Source organism: Lutra lutra, chromosome 6 (assembly GCF_902655055.1).
Source record: "Lutra lutra chromosome 6, mLutLut1.2, whole genome shotgun sequence".
Taxonomy (NCBI): domain Eukaryota; kingdom Metazoa; phylum Chordata; class Mammalia; order Carnivora; family Mustelidae; genus Lutra; species Lutra lutra.
The window spans coordinates 40,735,014-40,751,147 of record NC_062283.1 but is presented as its reverse complement, the minus strand read 5'-3'; the positions used below and the strand labels follow the sequence as shown (position 1 = coordinate 40,751,147).

General features: G+C 37.7%; 1 non-coding gene across 1 annotated transcript; it reads left to right on the top strand.

Moving 5' to 3' along the window:
• Positions 1-15,444: 15,444 nt before the first annotated feature.
• LOC125103382 (U6 spliceosomal RNA) lies at positions 15,445-15,549 on the top strand. Its single transcript, XR_007128384.1, has one exon. It is a non-coding gene; the product is annotated as a U6 spliceosomal RNA (small nuclear RNA).
• Positions 15,550-16,134: the final 585 nt, after the last annotated feature.

Sequence of the window (16,134 nt, the reverse complement as noted above, 5' to 3'; positions counted from 1 at the left end):
TCCCGGGATCGAGTCCCACATCCGGCTCCCTGCTCGGCAGAGAGTCTGCTTCTCCTGCTGACCTCTCTACTCTCATGCTCTCTCTCTCTCAAATAAATAAATAAAATCTTAAAAAAAAAAAGAAGCGTTCTCTGCTTTTAACATATAAATGCAGTTATTTCTCTTATACTTAAAAAAAATTTCCTTTCTCTATTTACTTCCAGGTAACACTATATTGCTTTGCTTTGCTAGACCAAAATTCCTTGAAAGCATTGTCTATACTGTCTCAATTGCCCTCTTCCCATTCTTTCTTAAACTATTAAATGTGTCTTTTATGCTCAACTTCACCAAAACTATTCTTGCCTGGGTCACCTGTAGCATCCACCTTGCAATTATTTCTCAATCCTCATCCTCCTTTGCCTATGGACAGTATTTGATAGGCGAGAGCCCTTCTCCTTCTTAATACACCTGGCAACTCTACTCTTCTACTCTAAGAGTCATTCTTCATCTGGGATGAGAAAAATCCAGGAAATCCCTTGGCACTGCCTTCCAAATATACCCAAGGTCTGAGAACACACATCACGATGCATTGCTAACCCAACTACATCATCATCTCCCTTTAGATTATTTATTTTAAAGATTTTATTTATTTATTTATTTATCTGAGAGAGAGCACAAGCCAGGGGAGGGAGAGGAGACTCACTGCAGAGCAGGGAGCTTGACTCTGCCAACTCCAGGACCCCAAGATCTTGACCTGAGCTGAAGGCAGATGCTTAACCAATTGAGCCACACAAGGCACCCCTACCTTTTGGATTCTTGCAATGATCTTCTAACTGGTCTTCCTGTTTCTATCCTTGCCACATTACAATCTCTTTTCAACATTTCAAGTGAAGGTAATCTCTTTAAAATGTAAATCATTTACATTTATATGTCCCCCCACTTCAAAATCTTCCAATGGCTTCCAGTTTCATTCAGAATAAAACCAAAGTCTTTAAATCACTCAAAGAGACCTATAGGATAGGATCACCAATCCTCTCCCCTGAGACATTCCCCTCATTTGTTCTGCTCCAGGACACAGCCCTTTTTGTTTTCTCAAATGTACTGCCAGAAGAACCCTTCTCCCTTTATGGTACTGCTCCCCCTGTCACTGCTCATTTATGCCTCCAAGTTTTCTGTGGGTGTATCTGCTTGGCGGAACCTAAAGATGCACAGAACCCCAGCTGCAAGGGTGTCTCAAAGTGTAATGTGTAGAAAGCTCTTTCTGTAATATAAGAAGGCCATATAGAAGATGGATGAAATGATGCTGAGTAGGACAATCTAGTTTCTATGTTACAGCAATGAATAACCAGAGTTTAGTGGGGAGAATAGGTAGTGGAAATCATAATTTACTTTGCAACAATGCATGAAAATAAAGAGGCTGCCTTTGGGTATGAAATCAACAAAATAGCATACTTACATCGAAAACAGTAACATTAATTATACATGATAATTTGAATAGTATAACAGATATAGCTTATGTAAACAATTCAGCAGAATGCCAGATTTAATAGGTCCTTTATAAATATATACTCTGTCTCACTGTCACAATTTACAGAGGTAAAATATAAAATTTCCATTTCAAAATCTAACAGAATTTTAAGAGCCTTCTCTGGTGAAAATTTTAAATAAATGTGTTTACTTCTGCTATAAAATAAAGAGATACATAATGACTGGTTCAGTACCACAGGCACAGCCATAGATAAATCCCAAGAACTTGGTGTCTCTGTTTATAAGACCATTTTGATTCTGCTTTAAATTAAAAGAGGTGGTTATTTGAAATAAAGTACAAGAAGAGCTTGTTAAATGAGAAGTGGGCAACATACATTAGTCATCTCTTCATAGCAAGTTTTATAGTTCAATAATTCTGAAATTCAACAGGAATATCAAAGTACTGACTTGTTCTTACTTTCTACTATTGCTGCATTTCTCCCACACTATCACGCGAGTCCTTTCAGATTCTCTTCAGTCACTGCTGAAACTGCCAACCCAGCTCAAAAATGCGTTACTATTGGATTATTTCCAGGATTTCTGTGGCACTTTTCTTGGAAACAGGTTTGCTACTCTATCCAGTTTCTCCTACACATTCCAGACCATCATTATCCACAATGCTCTACTTTGGATTTATTTCCAATATTCATTTTCCTGGAAAATAATATAAAATAATACAAAAAATTTCTCCATTGTTTTCTATGGGCTAGGATGGCAGTTCCTTTCGCTGTACATTCTTACTAAATGCTATTTTATACATTTTATGGTTTCCTAAACATAGTTAATTGAATGAATACATATTGGTGTTGATAATGGGGTAACGAAGAAGACTGCTTTGATGGCTTCACTGAAGAAGATAACACCCAAATAAAAGTGATAAATTCTTCATCTCAAGATTAGCATCCCTCTAAAAGTAATGTTCCAACAAGCTTTCTCCCTTTTTACCTGGTAACGGTAGCAACTGCTGGTTGTTAAAGGAAGCAGTTGACAAATATTCTGCATTTACTAAATAAGAAGAATAGTTTGGATAATAAAAGATTCAAATAGTGATAATTATTTTTGTAAGTTATAAATATATAAAACATACCATTATACTTTAATATCGTAGTGCAATACATATCTAGGAGATGGAGCAACCCCAGCTGGGGCATTGGTTTTTGCCTGAGTGTAGCTTATAATTTATTCTGGGAGACATACTATGATCAGATAATAACATAAATAAATACAAAATACTTCGAAGTATTTCAAAGGGGCTTACAACTTCTAACTTATAGCTGGGGGTTTTGACAGAGTAAGATTAGTGACGGAAATTTCAGGTAACACTTGAACTTAGATACGAAAGACCAGTTGGAATTAATCAGGTACAAAGGGAAGTAAGAGGGGTCTAGGCAGAAGATATAGCTAATGAAAAACCCTTGGGGTGAGTAGAGCACATCAAATAGTAGACTTTGAGAGAAGGTCAGTGTGAATGTAGAGAAAAGGGGCCAGACTCTGCAATGGCTTATTAAAGAGACTGGTTTTTATCCTAAGAAAAACTAGAAGATTATTTGAAGCTTTGTATGTAGTTGGGTAAGAGCCGCATTAAAGAACAAACGCACTAGCTATCGCAAGGGGGAAATAAACTGCAGGAAGGCATGGAGAAAGGTTCAAATATAAACATTGCTAATAATACTACACTTTATAGAGAGAGAATATGTGGGTGAAATAAGATGTTTAACACATACTAAAGTATGTTTCATGAAACACCAATGCAAAATACCCACAAGGCCAAGTGTCCCATGATCCAATAACTTTTGGAAAGGGTGCTTATTATTGCCCCTTCTTGGAGATCTGCAGCAAAGGTAGATTAAAGGCTTATGTTGTGAAAGACTACAGCTAGAAAACAAAGCACGTTTAACTTGGTGAAACCCGTAATAGCATGACTGAATTTAACCTTAAAATTTACTGCACACAAAACACAGATATGAATATAGACGATCTTCTATAGATATAGCTTATCTCCTCAAAAGACACAGAACTAGATTTAGTGGGTGACTCTAACTTTTCATATTGCTATTATAGAGAAATATTTTTCCCATAAGTTTTTAGGAATAATATTGGAGAAAAACAAGAATATAATTTAAACCATTAGACTACTGCAAGTATATAAACATGAAATAATTATAGAAGTATTTTTAAAAAGCTGAATAACAGAGATAGGTTTGCTTCTGTTGTGAACCGTTGTGTGGACAAAAAGTAATTTAAAATGCACATATTTTAAAATGATAAAAATTATTACTCACCTCTAAAAATATGAAATAGGTGTTTAAGCAGTGGTGAGCTTCCAAGCTATTCATTACGATCCAGGATTCCTTTTAAAAGAACCAAAGCAAGATATTTCTCCAATCCTGATAATCAGCATTAAAGACAAATAGGAGTTCATGTTTAAATGTGAGTATCTAGACCCACCACAAAGAGTAATCAGTAATATTTTTAAATTCTTTTTTTATAGTATTCTTTTTGTCTCAATTGTTTATTTAAATTTTAATTCATTAATATATAGTGTAATATTCATTTCAGGAGTAGAATTTAGTGATTCATCACTTACATATAACCAGTGCTCATCACAAGTGCCCTCCTGAATACTATCACCCATTTAGCCCCACTCCGCTTCCCCTCCATCGACCCTCAGTTTATTCTCTATAGTTGAGTCTGTTATGGTTTGTTTCCCTCTTTTTTTCCCCCCTTCCCCTATGTTGACCTGTTTTGCTTCTTCAGTTCCACATATGAATGAAATCATATGGTTATTTGTCCTTCTCTGACTGACTTACTTTCCTTAGTATAATATACTCTAGCTTCATCCATGTGGTTACAAGTGGCAAAATTTCATTCTTTTTGATGGCTGAGTAATATTCGTGTGTGTGTGTGTGTGTGTACACATATATATACATACATACACACCACATCTTCTTTATCCATTCATTGGTCAATGGACACTTGGGCTGTTTCCATAATTTAGCTATTGTTGATAATCATACTTCTTGCTATTTATGCCCTTGTTTTATACTCTTCTATGCTGAATCATGCAACTGTTGACCAAGAGAATGCAGTGGGAATGAATTTCAAGGTGAAGTAATAAAGAACACTAGAACTTCTAGTTTGGATGTTCGGGTTCTTGGATTGCTTACTCTGGGTGAAGTCAGCCACTATACCGTAAGGACGTTCAAGCTACCCATTGGAGAAACCCAGGTGGAAGAAGCTGAGGTCACTGACACCAATAGTCAGCATCAAATTGCCCGCCAACTGAGTGAGCCACCCTACAGCAGATCTTCCAGCCCAAAGCATGCTTTGAGATGACCACAGCTATCTGAGAGACCCCCAGGGAGAACTGCCTGGTTGAGTCCTTTCCAAATCTCTGGCCTAGAGAAACTTGAAAGACAATTCAAGATTGTGATTTTAAACCACTAAATTTAGGAGAATTTTTTAAAGCAGCAGTAGGTAACTAGCATACAGAGTTCTTTTAGAAAACAAGATTGTTCTAAGTGGTGTTTTGTCAAGAGCTGTATATTGCCCATTAAGCATTAATGTTTGTGAAAGCATTTAACCTGCCTTCCTAATTAGGTTACACCATGTTTTTCAGAATGAAAGCTCCAAGAATATCACCTGCTAATAGGCAGAAAGGGGGTTGTTAGAGTGGAGAGACTCAAAATTTCATGATATAGGGGTGCCTGGGTGGCTCAGTTAGTTAAAGGTCTGCCTCTGGCTCTCGTCATAGGGTGTTGTAGGGCTCCCTGATCAGTGGGGAGTCTGCTTCTCCCTTTCCCTCTGACCAACCCCCAACCCCTGCCAGTGCACACACATGCAAACTGTCTCAAATAAATAAATAAAACCTTAAACAAAAAATTTCACAGTATAGCATCCCAGATGCTAATGTATAACCCTTCCTCTTTAGTGGAGGCAAATTGTCACAGAAGTAGGTCTTTAAAAGACTGTCAAATCTTGAATAGGATAAGCCTTCTCTGATGATGAATATGACAAAAAGGCTTTGAAAACTGTGTTAGCAGTTCACTGCGAATGAAGTGAAATTTTTCACAAGGTGAACAGAATGAATCTCACACTTTTCAAGGTCTTTCCCTTAATAACACCCACCAAACTCTTTCCAGTCCTATTTTCTATATAGCCTACTCAATTAGGGATAATAGTGGCCTGAGAAAGAATATAATTCATTTCCACAATCCCAACTCTGCATTTTATCTCAGCTTCGTTCCTCACTGCTTACCTTATGCTTCCAACGGAGAAAAACACGTCTTAGGCTGTTTTTTTTTTTTTCCAAGATTTTATTTATTTGACAGAGAGAGAGAGAGAAAGAGAGCTCACAAGCAGGCAGAGAAGAGAGGGGGAAGCAGGCTCCCAGATGAGCAGGGAGCCTGATAGCAGGGCTCTATCCCAGGACCCTGAGATCACCACCTGAGCTGAAGGCAGAGGCTTAATCCACTGAGCCACCCAGGTGCCCCGAGGCTGGGTTTTTTCCCGTCTTCTTTCTTCCCCACTCCCAACTACTCAAGTAAGTCTTATTTGACCAAGAGCATTGCTCCAAATCAGAAACACTTGGAGGAAAATGTGACAAGGCACAGCTACAGACAATCTATAAGTAAAATAAGCCTTCGGATAAGTAAGGTTTGGCTACTTTACTTTTCAATATATTCATTTATTGAATTTTTTTAAATTTTTTAAAAATTTTTTAAATTTTTAAATTTAATTTTTAAATCATCTTGACTAAGAAATTCTGTGAAAATTCCATATTCATTGAAATTGTTAAATACAAAGTCTGACGCTTTTATTTACAAGAAAGATATTCAACTTCTAGTTCCTGCTAGACATGTAAAAAGCTTGGAAGTAGGGGCACCTGGGTGGCTCAGTGGGTTGAAGCCTCTGCCTTCAGCTCGGGTCATGATGTCAGGGTCCTGGGATGGAGCCCCGCATGGGGGGGGGGGTCTCTGCTCAGCGGGGAGCCTGCTTCCTCCTCTCTCTCTGCCTGCCTCTCTGCCTACTTGTGATCTCTGTCTCTCAAATAAATAAACTCTTTGAAAAAAAAAAGCTTGGAAGTAGTGACACTGATTCTTACACGAAGAAAAACGCTGAACAAACTGGAAACCAGTGACTTTTCTTGGACTTATTAGAAAGCTGAAGTCACAGGGCAAACTACTATAAATCTGGAGAGATAAGTTGAATACAGAGAATCACATACAGATCTGTTGGAGTCGAAGCTGCTGCATCCATAAACTGGCAGAAACATTTAAATGGTAATTTAGTGAATTGCTAGAGGCTGAATCTGGACTAATTTGAGAGTGAGAACACCTGAGAGTACCGCCTTGGGGGAGGGCGGGGCACACCTTTAAATATTTTACTCTCACCAAGTCCGCCAGGTTCTCAGGTGAAGAGCTATAAAAAGCCCCCTCAGGGTTCTCCCAGTGGGAGAAGGAAAGTAACGCTTTTGAAATGTGCCCTGAGTTTTTCTCCATAACAAAGGGAAAGGACTTTATAAAATCCTTATCTTACTTGGGAAAAGTGTAATTATCTCACTACTCCCTTCCAGCCTTACCTAAGAGGAGGAGGCGGTAAAAGGGCGAAGAGTTACTTGTGAAGGTCGCAATCCAGGCATACCGGTCTGCCGAAAGACTGAGTCTTAATTGCAACATTGTGGACACTTTCCCCTCTCCTACACCTCACCACCACCGCAACAGAGCTCCTGGGTATCGGCTGAAGGAGCTAGTGTAGGAAAGCTACTGTTTAAGAGAAGTTATTGGGGAAACAAGAGACAAGAGTGGGAGGGGAGGAGCCAAAACAACGACACTACTAGAGGAGTTCTTGACACCTGCAGCTACAACAAACATGAAAAAAAAACCCAGCTCCTAACCACATTAGCATAAAGCCTCACAGTTAAAGCTTATACATCTCAGTTTCTAATATCTATACATCATACTTGACTTTAAGTAAAACTTTGTATGCATGTTAGGGTGGCTGGGTGGCTCAGTTGTTTAAGCCTCAGATTCTTATTTTTGCCTCAGGTCTTGGTCTCTTGCAAATGAGACCAGGCTCCCCTTCAGGCTCTGTGCTCAGCAGAGAGTCTTTCTGAAGATTCTAGTCCTCAGCCCCTCTACCCACTCACATTGCATACATCCCTGCTCTCTCCCTCAAAGAAATAAATCAATCTTTAAAAATGAAATTTACAATGCATGCTAAAAGGCAAGGAAAAACTATTTGAAGAGACAAAGCATCAGAACCAGACTCAGGACACAGATTTTGGAATTATCAGATAAGGAATTTAAAATCATGATGATTAATAAGTTCAGGATTCTTCAAAAAAAGTAGACAACAGGCAAGAGCAGATCGTGTAAGTAGAGAAATTGAAACTCTAAGAAAGAATCAAAAGGAACCACTACAAATCAGTAATACAGTAACAAGAAATGCAGAATGCTTTGATGGGCTCATCAGCACATTGGACATGGAAAAGTAAAGAAACTGTGAGCTTGAAAATATGTCAATAGAAACTTCGAAAACTAAAATGCAAAGGTAAAATAGAATCAAGGAAAAAAGAAAGAACAGAATATTCAAGAACTGTGGAACAATTTCAAAGGTATAAAATATACTTAGTTGAAATTTCAAAAGGAAACGACAGGGGTGCCTGGTGGCTCAGTGGGTAGCACCTGCCTTGGACTCAGATCATGATACCCAGGTCCTTGGATGGAGCCCCACATCCAGCTCCCTGCTCAGCCGTGAGCCTGCTGCTTCTTCCCCACTGGTGCTCTTTCTCTCTCTCTTTCTGTCAAATAAACAAAGTCTTGGGGGGAAAAAAAGGACAGAGAGATGGGAAGAAAGAATGAATATTTAAAGTATTAATAACGAAGGATTTTCCAAAACTAATGATAAATACCAAACCACAGGCCCAAGAAGTTCTGATAAAACAAATATAAAATAAATAAGTAATATAACAAAAAAATAAAATAAACGAACCTAAGTATATTATATTCAAACTGTAGAAAACCAAAGACAAATAGAAAATCTTGAAAGAAGTCCGCAGTGGTGGGAGAACATCTTACCTACAGAGAAACAAGTATATGAGTTACATTGCACTTCTTTCTTGAAAATATGCAAGCAAGAGGAGGGTAGAATAAAATATTACATTGTTGAAAGAAAAAAACCACTAACCTCAAATTCTATACTAGTGAATTTTACCCTTCAAAAATGAAAGAGAAATAAAGCCTTTCTCAGACAAACAAAACTGCCTACAAGAAATGTTGAAAGTACCCATCCTTAATATGGGATCCAGAGTCAGAAAAAAATCTTTTAAAAATCTCAAGAGGGCCTTGCTCAGTGCCCCAGCTTTTATTCCTACTGGGAAGGCTTCCAACTTGTATGTGACAGAAAGAAACAGAATGGCTTTGGGTGTCCTAACCCAGGCCCAGGGGCCAGATCAACAACCAGTAGGAAGCTACAGAACTAACTGGGACAGGATCTTAACTGTCTACACCCCTCATAATACCCAAAGTCTCCTATCAAGGGATAGCATCATTGGCTCATGGACAGCTGCCTTCTGAGACCAGGCACTCTTCCTGGAAGGCCCAGTCATGCAAAGGAAAACTTGCTCAACTTTAAATCCCACCACCTTCCTTCTAGAAGAAGGCACAGGGTCAGAGCATGACCATCAACAAATCATAACCCAAACCTATGCTGCCCTGGAGGACTTAAAAGAAACCCCAGTAGAAAATCCAGAATGGGAGGCACCTGGGTGGCTCAGTGGGTTAAAAGCCTCTGCCTTCAGCTCAGGTCATGATCCCAGAGTCCTGGGATCAAGCCCCACATCGGACTCTGCTCAGCAAGGAGCCTGCTTCCCTTCCTCCCTTTCTGCCTGCCTCTCTGCCTACTTGTGATCTCTCTCTCTCTGCCTGCCTCTCTGCCTACTTGTGATCTCTCTCTCTCTCTCTCTCTCTCTGTCAAATAAATAAATAAATAAATCTTAAAAAAAAAAAAAAAGAAAAGAGAAAATCCAGAATGGACTTTATTTTCTATTTCATTTGTTGAACAGGGCACCCAAAAGTTTGGATTATTTATTTAGTTAGTTAATTAATTAATTTTTTTGGATGTGATTTTATTTTATTTTATTTTTGCTATAAACATACTATTTTATTTTATTTTATTTTTCATTATAATTTTATTTTATTTTTTAGTGTTCCAAGATTCCTTGTTTATGCACTACACCCAGTGCTCCATGCAATATGTGCCCTCCTTAATACCCACCACCAGGCTCACCTATCCCCCACCCCCTCCCCTCTGAAATCAGAGGGAGAGACGAAGCATGAGAGACTGTGGACTCTGAGAAACAACTGAGGGTTTTGGAGGCTGGATCTTTATATGAAACAACAGAGAGTAACCCTCTCCTACCTGGGTCAAATGTAAAACTGGCTGACCTGAGGCCACTCACCTGAGCTTTTAGTAAGGACAAGAGTCAACATATATACTGACTCCAAATGTGCTTCCCTGGTTTTACACACCCATGGTACAATATGGAGAGAGACATTTTCTAACTGTGTCAGGTTCTCCTATCAAGTATCATCAGGAAATCACACGGCTTCTGCAAGCCATAAATCAACACACAGACATAGCAGTTGTACATTGCAAGGGACACCAAAAAGGAGCAGATGAAGTATCAGAATGGAATAGATTGGCCAATGTGGCCTCAAATTCATCTGCCAGCTCAACTACCCCTGTGGTTGTCCACTTAGTCTGGGATGGTTCCATAACCCAGGAAAGACCCTATATTCAGTTGAGGAAAGACAATGGGGAATAGAACAGGGATATGCTCCCCAGTCTATAGGCTGGCTCCAGGCAGAGGATGTTAGGCTTCACCTGCCAGCCATTAACCAATGGAAGGTCCTAAAAACCACCAAACCTTCCATTTAGGTCAAGACAAGACCCTACAAATGATCCACAAACTCTTTACAGTGAGAAATTTAGATAGGGCTATTAAAACATTTTTAAAATGTATGAAGCCTGCCAGAACAACAACCCATTCTCCCATTCACAAATCTCCAGAGGCATACAGCAAGTGAGAAGTTTCCTAGGGAAGATCAGCAAGTGTACTTCACACGTGTCTAAAATGCATGGGTAGAGGTACCTCCTGGTTTGGGTAGATACCTTCATGCACTGGATTGAGGCCTTCCCCTATAAAACCAAAAAAGCCTCAGAAGTGATAAAGGCACTGGTAAATCCCTTGGTTTGGACTCCCCTAGTCCCTTCAAAGTGATAACAGAGGAAGTAGCCAAGGTTTTGGACTTTAATCATTTCATCCCTCTTATAAGGAGCTTCCTAATTCCCAGCCCCAAAATAACCAACCTGTCCCATTTTCACCCTGGGAAGCAAGTGCTTGTTAGAGCTGGTCTGGGAAGGCCTATATACAGTGATTTTTAGCAACTCCAATAGCAGTCAAAATGAAGCCTGGATCTATCCCTTCAGAGTCAAACCCTGGTCCCACATTGGGGGGACAAACAACAAGGAATCAAAATCCTTCTGTGAACCCAGAGAGGACCTCAAACTAGTCTTGAAGTGCATTTTGCCTGCTCTCTTCTCACAGTATTTGGGGAGTTCACCTAAACATCCTCTATCTCTTGCCAGACTGGCCGTATTCAGTCTTGAATTGTGCTTTGGGTCTTGCCTCCTAAATTCCCTAACCCACTATCTTCCAGAATAAATGTCATCAAACTCCAAATGGTGGTGGTTCAGATGGAGCCTCACATGGCAGTCAAACCAGACATCTACATGGGGCCACTTGATAGATCTGGATGAAAGGAATACTCACTGTTGTCCTATCCAACACCCTTGACCAGCAGGAAGTAGCTATGATTGGTCATCACCCTTCTACCCTAACAGCAGTTAGGGTTACCTCTTCAGAGGGGGGAATGATGAAAGATAATTAGAAGGCAGGCAGGGACAAGGGGCCTCCACCCTAAGAGGAAAGCAAACCTAAAAGGATTTTACATTGCCCTAGAAAGAGCTCCCCACACTTTTCCATCTGATAGGTAAAAAAAATCTGGTTGGATGACAGGTGCAGGGAGGGTTGATCAGATTAAAACAGTGGGCCAACAAACCCATAAAAACCCCTAGACTTAGAAACTCTGGTGGCAACCCCTTTGGGTCCCCTCTCTCCTCAGGATCTTTGTATTATCATCTTGCTATTGTTCAATAAACCTTATTTTGCTACTCTCCCTCCCCAAAACGTTTACTCCATCAAATAACAGAAAACATACACATTATTCTCAAGCTGGTATGGAGTATGGCCCAAGATAGACAACATTCTGGGGTATAAACATACCATAAAAATTATTTAAAAATAGGAATCATACAAATTATGTTCTTAGATATCAATGGAATTAAACTGGAAATCCATAACAGCAAGATGGCTTGGAATCTGAAAATATTTACAGACTAAATAGCATATAAATAATTCATGGACCAAAAAATAGTCTTAAGAGAAATTTTTAAATATTTGAACTACATGACAAGGAAAATAAAACATTAAAATTTGTGAAATGCTGCAAAAGCAGTGCTTAGAAGGAAATTTGTAGCACTAAATTGTCTATATTAGAAAAGAAGAAAGACCTGAAAACTGGTAATCTAAGTCTCCTTCTTAGATGATTGAGAGAATACGTGTGTGTGTGTGTGAGAGAGAGAGAGAAGAGTACTATAAGCCAAAAACAGGCAGCAGAAAAAAAATAATTAAAATAAGAGCAGAAATTAGTAAAATTAAAATCAAGAAATCAATATAAAAAGCCAATAAAATTAAAAGCTGGTTCTTTGAAAAGTTCAATAAATTTATAAACCTATAGGCTAACCAAGGGAAAAAAAAAAGAGAGAAGGCCTAGCTTACTAATATAAGTAAAAGAAGGCTCATCACTACTGATCCTATGGATATTAAAAGGATAATTAAAAAAATTTATGAACAACTCTATGTCCCCAAATTTGATAATTTAGATGAAATGGACCAATTCCTCTAAAGATACAAACTACTAAACATGATACAAGGAGAAAGAGATAATTTCAATAGTTGTATATCTTTGAAAGAAATCAAATAAAAATATCAGGTCCATATGGTTTTACTGATGTATTTTACCAAATATTTAAGGATGAAATGATACTGGTCGTCCACAGTCTTTTCCACAAGATAGAAACAGAGGGAACACTTTCTAACTCATTCCATAAGGCCATTCTACTACCAAAACCAAATAAAGTCATTGGAAGAAAGGAAAACTGCAAACCAATATCTTTCATGAACATAGATGCAAAGATCTTCAAAAAACGAATCAAATTCAACGATGTATAAAAATCATCATACAGGGGCACCTGGGTGGCTCAGTGGGTTAAAGCCTCTGCCTTCGGCTCAGGTCATGATTCAGGGTCCTGGAATCGAGCCCCGCTTCGGTCTCTCTGCTCAGCGGGGAGCCTGCTTCCTCCTCTCTCTCTCTGCCTGCCTCTCTGCCTATTTGTGGTCTCTGTCAGATAGATAAATAAAATGTTTTTTAAAAAAAATCATCATACAACATGGACCAAGTGATATTTATAGCAGGAAGTCATAACTGATTTAACATTTGAAAATCAATCAATATAATCTACCACATCAAAGGCTAAAGAAGAAAAAAATATGACATCAACAACTGATACAAAAAAGTGCATTTCACAATGTCTAACATCCATTCACAATTAAAACAAACAAACAAACAAACCTCTCAACAAACTAAGACTAGAGGAAAATGTCTTCAGCTTGAATAAGAACATCTACAAAAACCCTACGGGGAACATCATACTTATGCTAAGAAACTGGATGCTGTCTCCTTAACATTGGGAAGAAGACAAGAATGTCCCTTCTCCCCATACCTATTCAACGTTGTACTAGAAGTCCTAACAAGTACAATTAAGATACAGATAGATGATTGATAGATAGATAGATAGATAGATAGATGATAGATAGAAGAGTTAAAATAGCCCTTTTCTGCAAATAGCATAATTGTCTACATATAATATCCCAAAGAATTGACAACAAAACTCTTGAAACTAATATGCAATTACAGTAAAGTTACAGGGTACAAGGTTTATATATGAAAGTCAATTGCTTTCCTACATTCCAGAAACGAACAATTGGAATTTGAAGTGAAAAATACAACAGCACCCCCCAAAAAATGAAGTACATAAGAATAAACCTAACAAAATATGCAGTTTGTATATTTGTGTAAAACCACAAAATTCTGATTAAAAGAATTAAAAATATATCTAAATACATGGAAAGGTATTCCATAGTCATTGACTGGAAAACTCAATATTGTTAAGATTTCAATTGTTCCCAATGTGACCTATAGATTCAAAGCAAATCATTATCCCAGCTAGCCATTTTATGGATATGAGCAAATTGATTCTAAAGTTTATATGGAAAGACAAAAGACCTGGAGTAGCCAACAAACCAATAAAAAAGTAGAAAGTTTCAGGACTGAAACTAACTTCAAAACTTACTAATCTACAGTAATCAGAACAATGTGGTATTGGCAGAAGGATAGACATATAGATCAATTGAAAAGAACAGAGAGCCCAGAAACAGACCCGCACAGATATAGTCAAACAATCTTTGACAGAAAAGTAAAGGCCATTCAATGGAGAAGGCAGTCTTTTTAACAAACAGTGCTGGAACAACTAGACACCCACATTGAAAAAAAGAAGAATCTAGTCACAGTCTTTATACCTTTCACAAAAATCAAATCAAAAGGGATCATAGACCTAAATGACATTAGACATTAGACATTTAGAAGAAAACATAGGAGAAATTTTAGGTGTTCTTGGGCCTGGCAAGGTATTTTTAGATGCAATACAAAAGCACATCCATGAAAGAAAAATGTTGAACTGTATTAGAATTAAAAACTTCTGCTCTGTGGAAGATAGTACTAAGAGAATGAAGACAGGCCCCAGACTTGGTGATAATACAGGCAAAATATGTATCTGATAAAACACTTATGTAAAAAATACATAAATAACTCAAAACTCAACAATAAAAATACAAGCTACCCAAGCAGAAAATGGGAACACTGTAGGGAACATAAGGATGACAAATAAGCATATGCAAATATGCTTAACATCACTTGTAATTAGAGAATTGCAAATTAAAACAACAACAATATATCACTACATACTTATTAGAATGGCTAAAATCCAAAACCTGACAATACCAAATACACAGTTACATATTTAGAATTAAGAACTATAGACAAATTTCTTACAATTTTTCTGTTCAAACAAGTGAACATTAAGAAGGGGCTGAAGAAGCAGCTTAGTGAGGAACTCCATTTTTCTCTGAAAATTAAAAAAAAATTATTTGTATCTAGGGAACAAAAGCAGGTATGGAATGTACTTGGTTATAGTACTGGGTAGAGAATACACACCCAATTTCTGTTTATCTGATATGGGAGGTATGGATTAAGCAATATATTTTGAACCAAAAGTAGCAAATAGATACTGCTAAGCCACAAAAAGCCACAAATTCTCAAATCTTCTAATGCCAAAACTGTCAGAAGGCAATAAGGCCAACCATTCAGAACATAAGATATGACAAATAAATTATGTGGTTGTGTGAAATGACCAAAGGGGCATTAAATCATTCATGGTTCTCCTCTTCCCTCCTTCTAAGGCATAATTTTCATTCAGGCTTCCTGAGGTCCTTTAATTCCCAAACTAGGACTAATGGATGAAGAAATTTGGAAGGTCATTATTAGCTCATTTTAGATTTTAAAAACACATGGAAAACTGGATAATAAAAGTAAGAACTTGTATTCATCAAAAAAAATTACTAATAAGAGTATAAAGGTAGTACATGAAGTGGGAAAATATATTCATAATAGAATATTTTAAAAAATCTATTCTCATGCTCATTTTGGCTGCACATACACTAAAATCAGAAAGATGCAGAGAAGATTAGCATGACCCCTGGGCAAGGATGACACACAACTTCATAAAGCATTCCATATTTTTGAAGGTTGCTAAAAGAGTAAATCCTAAAAGTTCTCATCACAAAAAAAAATTTTAAGTTCTATAACTGAGTATGGTGATGAATGTTTAAAAAAATAACTACCTTTAATATATAAAGAGCTCCTATAGATCAACAGGAAAAGAGCACACAAATCCAGTACAAAATGGGGGGAAATTGCTGAACACTTTACAAAAGAGAATATCCAAAAAGCCAATGAAGATCTTCACTGTCTTTACAGAAATGCAAGTGAAAACCACAAAGAAGTTTCACTACACACTTACCATGATCATGGAAAGGAAAACAAACCAACAACAATGGAAAATAAGTGTTAGCGAGGATGTAGAGCAATCAAAATGTTCATATATTACTGCTGGAAGACTAATTAGTACAATCATTTTGTTAAACTGGCAATATCTGTTAAAGCTGTCTATGTTGAGAGGAAGGAGTTAAGACAACTGGGTTTTGATCCAATCACTACACCAAGGAAAAGTCCTTGAGAGAAAAGCTCTTGGGGTCATCCAGTCTAATCTTCTTCATAAATGGACTTGTGGATAAATAGACTAATGATATTTGCTAGTAAGAAGTGA